The sequence below is a fragment of the Clarias gariepinus genome, chromosome 6 (genome assembly GCF_024256425.1).
Source record: "Clarias gariepinus isolate MV-2021 ecotype Netherlands chromosome 6, CGAR_prim_01v2, whole genome shotgun sequence".
Lineage (NCBI taxonomy): Eukaryota > Metazoa > Chordata > Actinopteri > Siluriformes > Clariidae > Clarias > Clarias gariepinus.
This window is the reverse complement of record NC_071105.1, coordinates 5,550,924-5,560,427: the sequence shown is the minus strand read 5'-3', so window position 1 is coordinate 5,560,427 and position 9,504 is coordinate 5,550,924. Positions and strand designations below refer to the sequence as shown.

Genomic DNA, 9,504 nt, shown 5'->3' with positions numbered 1-9,504 from the left:
TATGATATTAGAAAGATCAATATGAGATATTTTACTGATTAAAAATCAGTGCGCTAATCTTACTCTTTTTCTGTTATCAAAATTGGATATGTGTCCTGTTATACAACTACCACCAGCCCCCTATCTCTATATATGTCTTATTACATGGAACTGTTATGTGCAGCTGTAATCCTACACAAAGAAGGAAGCTGTCGTGACATCAGGAATGTAGCAACATAGAGCAGAAAAGCTGATTGTGCAGAAAGATTGCTACAGAAAAAATAAGGAATTTGGCTAAAAAAACTTCTCAGTCACCTGGTCAGGTTATCTGGAAGTTGAGTCATGTCAACTGGACTGCTTTCTTGTTACTGTAGGTAGAAATGTTTTACTACTAATCCAATTAATTTCTTTAGTCTGTCGTAAGTTGGCAAGTTCCTCATATTTGACATATCCTCTAAGGTCAAGGTTCTTTATCTTCTTCTTTTTCCTATTATTATTATTATTATTATTATTATTGCTCCTTTGTATTACTGATCAGTACTACCTCAGACATATATATTATTTTATACTTTATTTACTTTTTTACAGTCTATCTTTCTTTTTAAATGTTATATTCTTATTTCATATTTTAGATCCCCCCATTTTAAATTTTATGCCATGGCCGGTCGTAACTATCAAACTGTGTATGACTGTGCATGTAAGAAAAATTTTTGAATTTTGTATTTGATAATGCTAAACTAGCTCCATTACATAACATGACTAATTGAAGCATAATCACTATGACCTCTTAACAATAAGTTTTGGAACTGCATGATTAACGCTGGGTTGGCATGAAAAGTAATTACTGCATAATTAAGACCTTCACCATATTTCTCAGCCAATTGTCGAGCACCACTGACTGAGGAAGCAGAGAGACCTGTGGATGTGTGAGCTGTGGAGTAAACAGTCTGATTAAGCGGGATTCCACATGAAATCTAATCTTTTCAATTTTAAATTAGACACAGATCTGACTGTATGCAATGCGTTTGCTGTCTGAACAGTCAAATCAGAGTTTATGTGACTATACCATCAATACAACACTACACTTATCACATTTACAAACAAGTCTGATTAGATATGAGTTACTTTCGCCTGCAGTGTGAATGTAAGTTACAATTCATAAATCATGAACAATAGTTTATTAGAATCTAAGTAGGCACTACAATACGAAGTACAAGCTTGAACCTTTTGTAAGAATGAGCAGAAAGTCTTTTCGAAGTCAAATGGTGAGGCTACAGTATACCACCACTGTAACGCTGATACAGATATCTTTATTAAGTCTTTTCAGGCACATTGCAGTGATTGCTCCATGTACAGTAGTGTGTGGAAGTGGAGAATAATAAGAGTAAGAAAGGCGATACATGCAGAAGAAGTTTTTTGAAATTTCAAGTCCTGCTGCAGATAATCTAGAAATCATGGCTGGGTGTTTCGTAGTCACGCAAGATCTCTTCCTTATCAATGATTATCTTTGGGACCGTATGATTACAGGTGGTGGCTTTAGTTCGGGAACTGTTGCATAAACAGAACCTTCACCAGTTTGTCCACCTGACACCAGATCAGGGAGGATTGTAAGATAATCAGGAGTAGAACTAATACTAGAATAACAGGGGGTTGATGATAACAGTGTGTTGTCACAAACAGTTAGGGAAGCATCAGAGGTGGTTGTAGATAGTTGATCAGGGAAAATGACGTGAATATCAGCATTTGATGTATGAAGACGTCTGGTTGAAGACATCTCTTCATTCTCATGGGGAGAAAGCACAAAAACAGAAACAAAATAAAGCAAATGTTAATTTGCAATTTTTCCTAAAAGAGAATATGTTTTCATACTGAACACACACGTGCACTGGTGAAGGCAGTTACCTCCCTGTTGTTTCTTGAGCAGAGGACACAACACTTGCCAAACCAAGTCATACCTGCTGAAATAAATAGACAAATATCATAACTTTTGTTATTTTCACTTTGGGATTCTATAATGGCTAGAAATCCTGTAGTGTATTTATCGATCTGTATTGTGTGTAGATCTGTTCTCTTCTGTGTTCATCTGGGAAATAGCACAAGTCTAGAATCTTTTATTTAATCACAACTTTGAAAACCTTTCAAACCAAGTCAGTTAGATAGAGAATGTGATGGTTTCATGAACAAATGGTTCCCGAACCATTTGTTTATTAAATCTTCCATTATGTATAGTTTATTCTGTGTAGGGTCATGGGAAACCTGGAGCTTATACCAGAGAACTCAAGGCACAAAGCAAGAGCAGAGGGCTCAGGACTCAGGACAGGGGAAGAGGTGCTGTGGATGTGCATACAGTACAACAATTAAAAAGCACTGATGTCTGCTTTACTCTAAATGTGAAACAAAGGCAAATTCCACAATTATGCAGAGAATGAAATTGTTGTACATCATATGATCTTTGTATACCACAGCATGAGCCATGATCACAATTATTAAAGAGTTATTAAAAAGTTTTTTTTTTTTTTTGGTTTCATTAAAACACATATTTTCATAAAATTAGGTCTCAAACGGATGGTCAGAGTTTTTGTCTACGCTTATGTCAAGTGATTATTATTATTACTTAAAAAAAGTCTGTGGTGGTCACTTATTATTACTGTATATAACACACACACACACACACACACAACACGCCTTTTCTTGTTCTAAGAATAATTTTTTTTGTTACATCACCCAGCTTTTTGGCTTGGCCAGGTGTTTGGCTCCGATCATTGCTGCTTGCAACTATGTTGTTTATTTTGGGACTATATGATGGCTAGAAATCCTGTAGTAAAACAATTTCTATTAACTTTTTGATCTGTCTTGTCTGTAGATATGTTCTCATCTGTATTCATCTGCGACATGTGAATGTAATGAGCATGTACAGAAATATCCTGCTTCAACTACTGAGCATTTAATTTACACAGAAACACAAAATCACAGACACTACAACATAACATTTAAGCATAATTCAGAATCTTTTTAATCCAAGTCATGATATTAATTACATCTAAAGATGCTTCTCCTTCATTCACCTTGGTGAATGTAGCCTTAGCCAGGAGGAGTTGATGTCATCAGGCGGTATCCAATGATCATTGGGTGTTTCAACCCTAAACCGCAACACCCTCAACATTGGTGGGTCAGCAGTGGTGGCCAAATCACTGCCCATCTACTCCCCCTGGCTTCCAGCTAGACTCTTCTCTCCTGCTCCATAACCAGCAAGAAGCCCTCTCTGCAGCCTCCCCCATCCTGCGGACAGTCATCTTTCTCTCCCTTTCCATCACCCCAATGGCTGTAAGCATCCTCCATACTGACTGGGCAGGGAATCCTCTACAGCCGACCTCAACTGGGAATAGCCATGCCTGCCAACCTTTCTCCCTACAGTCCTGCAAGAGATCCTGGTATTTGGCGCTCTTTCTCTCAAATGCTTGCTCACAACCCTCTTCCCATGGGACTGTAAGTTCGATGATGATGATCTTTTTTGCCTCTTCAGACCACAGTACTGCATCTGGCCTCAGGGTTGTCTGGACAACCGGGGGAAACTGCAATCTTTCCTTCAGGTCTACTTTCATTTCCCATGATTGGGCCTTTTGCAGCAGATTAGTTCTCATTATTACTGTAGTTGGTGGCTTTTGACCCGATCTTACAAACTTAATCAATGGTATTACTCTCCCATGTGGTTGGTGTTTCTTGCGTCTCTCCTGCTCCAGGGTGTTGGCAAGTGTCATGAGCACCTTGTCATGGCGCCACCTGTATCTACCTTGGGCCAGTGCTGTTTTACACCCTGACAGGATGTGTGCCATGGTACCCTTCTCCCCACAAAGCTTGCACAGTGGATCCTCTCTTAAGCCCCACTTGTGCAAGTTTGTTGGAGTTGGGAGTGTGTCATACACCGATCTTAACAAGAATGAGATACGGAAAGGTTCCAGTTTCCACAGATCTCCCCATATGATCTTCCTCTTGGGTAGGTCCCACTTGGTCCATGCTCCCTGGGATGCTAGTTCCACTGCCCTTGCCCTTCGTTCTTCCTCTTCCAGGTTCCGTACCTCCGCCTGGATCATGGCCCTTCTATCCTTCAATCCAGCCTTCCCCCATTGCTGGATATGGGAAGTTCCAAGACCCTGTCTTCCTATGCATGGCGTTCCTATGATGTCACGTAGCTTCAGCATACTTTCAGCTTGTGCAACAGATGAGTCAGCTGCCCATTTGCATCCTGATCTTGTAAGGATACCTGCCTGCCTGACTTGTTCATCCTGGGAGTCTCTGTATGTCATTATGACTCTGCACTTTGCTACCTTAAATTCCTCAACCACGGATGACAGAGGAAGTTGGAGCTGCCCTGATCTTATGTAAAGGCCTACTGAAGTGAAACTTGGAGGAATTCCCAGCCACCTCCGGAGGTACTTGTTAATCTTTCTCTCCACTCTTTCGACGCTTGTCATGGGAACTTCATACACCGTCAGCGGCCACATGAGTCTTGGCAGCAAACCATGTTGGTAAAGCCATGCTTTGAACTTCCCCGGGAGCCCTGATTTTTCGATCCTCCTCAGCCATTCCTCTGTCTGCTTCTTTGTACTGCTAATGTTATTCCTGTCGGTAAGTGAATCATCGAACCACTTCCCGAGGCACTTAATTGGATTTTCCTTTATCGATGGAATCTCCTCCCCTTGCACATGTAGCATGACTCTATTTGTCAGTTTACCTTTCCTGATCACCATATACCTGGATTTATTTGGCTTAAACCTCATTCTGGCCCACGTTACCATGCGGTCTAGAACAGTAAGCATCCACCTCGCCTTCACATGGGTTGTGGTCGTCACGGTAAGTCCATATAACCTTTTATTGGGGGTTGTCGGATGCCCGATTGCATTTTTGGGCCTCGGGCTTCCTTCCCAGCAGCTGTTATTATGAGGTTCATTCCCATGATGAAGAGGATGGGGGAGATTGTACAGCCAGTTACGATCCCTTTTTCCAAGTTTTGCCACTCGGTGGTGAAGTGGCCTGTCCTGAATCGTAGCTGGATTCCGCCAAAGTAACTGGTGATCATTCCCTTGATGTGCTGAGGTATGAGGTAATGGTCTAGTGCTGCATGGATGAGGGCGTGAGGGATTGATCCATACGCATTAGCCAGGTCCAGCCAAACAACGGTCAGATTGCCTTTGCTGGCCTTGGTCTCCTGGATCATCTGACTGAGAACTCCAGCATGTTCCAGACATCCAGAGAAGCCCGGGATCCCCCCTTTCTGGATAGCAGTGTCGATATATCCATTCTCAGTCATATATGAGGTCATCCTCTTAGCCAGTACAGAGAAGAAAATCTTACATTCTACACTTAACAGTGAGATTGTTCTAGATTGGTCTATGGTTGAGGAGTTCTCTTCTTTTGGTATGAAGCAGCCTTCTGCCCTTTTCCAACACAATGGAATGATGCCCTTCTTCCAAATCCTCTGGAACAGCTTCCATAGCCTCCAGAGAAGCATTGGGCACTTCTTATACACCTTATAGGGTATGCCGCTTGGGCCAGGGGCAGAACCCGACCTGGCCTTCTTCACCATCTCTTGGATTTCCTTCCAGGATGGTTTGCTAATGTTAAGCTCCTTTGCAGGTATATCAACACTGTTGATATTTGGGTTGGCATCGAGGACCTGGTTTCTGAAGATGTCATTGTGGGTTTCTCTCAAAAATGTCTCCACGACTTCTCTGGTGCTGGTCAGCCTTCCAGACTTTACTTCCCCTAGCAGTGTAAGTCAATAAAATACAGCAGTTGGACAATTAATCATGAATTATTTGTTAATTTATTTAACTATCTGTTATATATACCCCTTATACTGTGTAGGGTCATGAGAAACCTGGAGCTTAGGGTGCACACACACACACACACACACACACACACACACACAAAGAAGCTTAGAAATGAACAACTTGTCACGAGCCAGCCACCTCCTGCTAACACCTCACAATCCTAACTCCACCCCGGAGTTTTCAGCACGCCCAGCGTTCATCACAGCACACCTGGATCTGATTACGGATCACCCCTAGGCTTTAAAAGCAAGCTGAGTGCACCTGTTGGTGCCGCAGTATCTCGCTCGTGTGCCTTACGTCTTTGTGAATATTATTGATTCCTTGGATTTTGTCTCGTTGCCGACCCAGCTCCCCTTTGGACTCCTCTTTCGTCTCGTCCCTTCTGCTTACCTTGCCTGATTCTCGGACTGATTCCCGTGTATGACCCTGCCTGTATTAGTTTCCTGACTTCAGTCTCGCCCTTTGGATTTGTTTTGTTCACGTGGCTGGATCTACTGGTTATCGACTCTTACCTGGTTAAAGACGCCGATTGTGTTCTTCGGTCCACAGCCAGTGATGCACCCCGCCGCGGCGCAAGAAGACTTCCGCTTCTTCGGAGGACCTCCCTCGACGCGCGCCGTGCTCATACTTCTCACGGACGTAAGTCGGAAACCCCTGCACCTCTATCCTCGACCGCAACGCGGACCCACGTCAGGAATCCGCATAGCGCTTGGCCGCTCTCTGCGCTACATCCGAGGATAATTCGTGCGCTCCCACTTCCGGGTTCACGGAGGATCCCCTGACGTCGTTGCCCGGACTCCCGCTACGTCACAAGGTATTCCCCAAAGCACCCTGTGCACGCCTTGACTGACTCTCTCACACACACACACGCGCGCCGCCCCCTGCTCCGCGCTTACTCTCTCACACACACACATACTCGTGCCGCCCCCTGCTGCGCGCTGACTCTCTCACACACACACACACACACACACACACACACACACACACACACACACACACACACACACACACTCCCCCTGTGGCTGTAACTTAACCCTTTAATCCCCTAATAAATTCCCTTGAGAGTATCTGTGTCTGCTATTGGGTCTTTTTCCTCTCCTGCCTTTTCCCCCTCCGTGACACAACTGTAGCTGGAGGCTGGACAGTAATGTTACCCCCGTATCACATACTGCCTGAACCAACCATTTACAATACATTTACCATATTGGACTTTTTATCATGTGTGTTGTGTGTATGGGTACCTTTCACCCTGCATCTCTTTTGCAGAATCACAATAAGGAAGATGAATGCAATCAGAAGCAGCAGTGGAATCACAGACACAGTGATCAAAATGGAAGCTGGAAATTCTGGAAAAGAATCAGACACTTTAACCTTCATTCTGATCATTTATAAGGAAAAAGATTCATCAGTGTTATGTAGTTAGACTGATGGGAAAATGTGTGTCTGAGCAAAATCACCTGCTGGAGGAGAAGTTGATGATGATGAAGAAGGTTCTGTTGGTTTCGCTGTTGAAAGTGAAACACATGGATCTAAAGCAGTAAAAGTTTAGTTAGATAATGAATGGCATTAAGAGAATTATTCTAGTGTATGAATGATAGCAGAACATATTCAACACAATAAAGTCAGCATTCTGTATGTTGTGGCTGTGTATTCTGTACATCTGATAAATCACAAGACGCTGCTGCTTCTTTATATCATTTAACCTGAAAGGGCAAAACTCAGAAGGTGGACAAATAATATCAGCTACATAATTTGTGTGGAAATTATAAACATACCTATATTTCTTCTGCTATTATTGTTATATTCATCAAATGTCCAATAACATTACGGACTAGTCATGGTTAGGATGTGCACTGACGCTGTGCTTTACACAAAACTGTTGTAATGACAAAATAGTCATTTGTGTGTGTCTCTGTGTCTCTATAAACTCACCAGTAACTGTCAGGTTGATCCGTGTGAAATAAACCTTCTTTCCATTACCAGATTGTCCACATGCTTCAGCTCCACACCAGTATTCACCAGAGTCTCGCTCAGTTACATTTCTAATACTTACACTCAAGATTTGTGTTTTTGTGTCATAACAAAGGGAGAATTTCCCCTTATTAACATTTTCACATTCTTTAACAAAACAATCAGCAGTTTGCAGACTCTTGCAGAGAACGATGGGGTAATTAATGAGGGATGCAGGTTCCTTACAGCTGATGTTCAAATCTTGCTCTTAGTAACAACATAATGAGAGTTATACAGTATATTTGTATAAAAAACAAAAACAAACAATATACAAGAAACTTAACACTTTTCAATGAGCAGGTGACTTTAATAAGCAGGAGTAAAAATGATAATGGATTTAAGTAGAGAGTTTAATTATAGTAAGAAATTCATTGGTTTCTCAGCTATGCAAAATAAAAAACTTAAATCATTACCTTACTATTACAGTACAATGGTCTAAATAAAAAAAAAATTAAGTAAAGATCTTCTAAAATAATTACTTAAGTAAGTTAATGATGTATGATTTGTTTGTCCTTTGTATTTTTCATCTATACTTTTCATACCATATACAAAATTAACAAAAGGTATTGTATATGGTATTAACTCACCTGTTGCCTTCAGTTCCACTAGTATGGAAATGTCCTTCACTGATTGTGTATCAGCTCCACACTGGTATATCCGATCGTAATTAGTATTTATTTGGTATAAACACATTGGTCCTAAACCCTTAAAGAAATATTTCTTGTTTTGTGTGTATTCTGTATCATACTTGCACTTGATAAGGACTCCTCCTCCTGAATATCCTGTTACTTCCTTGGAATCTCCTCCATCTAACAAAACACCAAACATCCATCTGAGCAAAACCTTCCTTCATGTAACACTGCTGCTGAGAGTGAGGATTATTCTGAAGTGCATTTCTTTACCTGAGATCAGGCAGAGGGTGAAGATGAGGAGGATCTTCATCCTGAGTTCACACTCACACATCTCCACACCAACTCCACTTCAGGAAGATAATAAAGCTCCTGTTCTGTTACACACTCTTACTGTCTCTGTCCTGCTCTGTAAATGTGCTCTGTGTCTTCATCTGCATTTTAAACAGATGTGAAGCAGTAATAACTTCCCCTTTTACCTTTATTAGAAAGAGCTGCACAGAAAAAGAAATATGTAAACTACATCAGTGAATGCAAAACACTTTTAAATTTCTCACATAACAATGAGCATCTGGTCAGGTACAGCACATGAGTAGTTTAACAACATACTTGCTGAAAAAAAATCAGATTCTGATTCGGATGAATGTGTAGATATAAGCAATCTTCATGTTACTTTCTTTCTCCATGCACTTTATTTTTCCTCTCAGTGCTCCAAAATTGACTTTACTGATGTCATTGTGTAACGCTCTACCGCCCGAGGACCTCTACTGCCCTCAGAGAGAGGAAAATGTAGTATAAAATGAACACACTGAGTATTTTCTCAGAGGAAAATAAAGAAAAAAAGCTGGTCAGTGCAGTAAAGTTGCTCAGCATTTCATCACAAGGTTCATCTGTGTGTTACATTTAATTATGAATTCTGAATCCCCACTGAGTTTCTAGTGAACATACAACAGAATCCAAGTGTATTTTTTAAGCAGACAGTAAGAAGAAGAACTTGTCACTATATTAATGTTACCTAGCATTTCATAACAAGATTATTCTGTGTTAAATTAATT

General features: G+C 41.3%; 1 long non-coding RNA gene across 1 annotated transcript; it reads right to left on the bottom strand.

Moving 5' to 3' along the window:
* Nucleotides 1–1,304: 1,304 nt before the first annotated feature.
* LOC128527071 (uncharacterized) lies at nucleotides 1,305–6,764 on the bottom strand. The gene is made up of 3 exons (XR_008360833.1): nucleotides 6,323–6,764; nucleotides 1,882–1,937; nucleotides 1,305–1,762 (listed from the first exon to the last, which is right to left on the bottom strand). It is a non-coding gene; the product is annotated as an uncharacterized LOC128527071 (long non-coding RNA).
* Nucleotides 6,765–9,504: the final 2,740 nt, after the last annotated feature.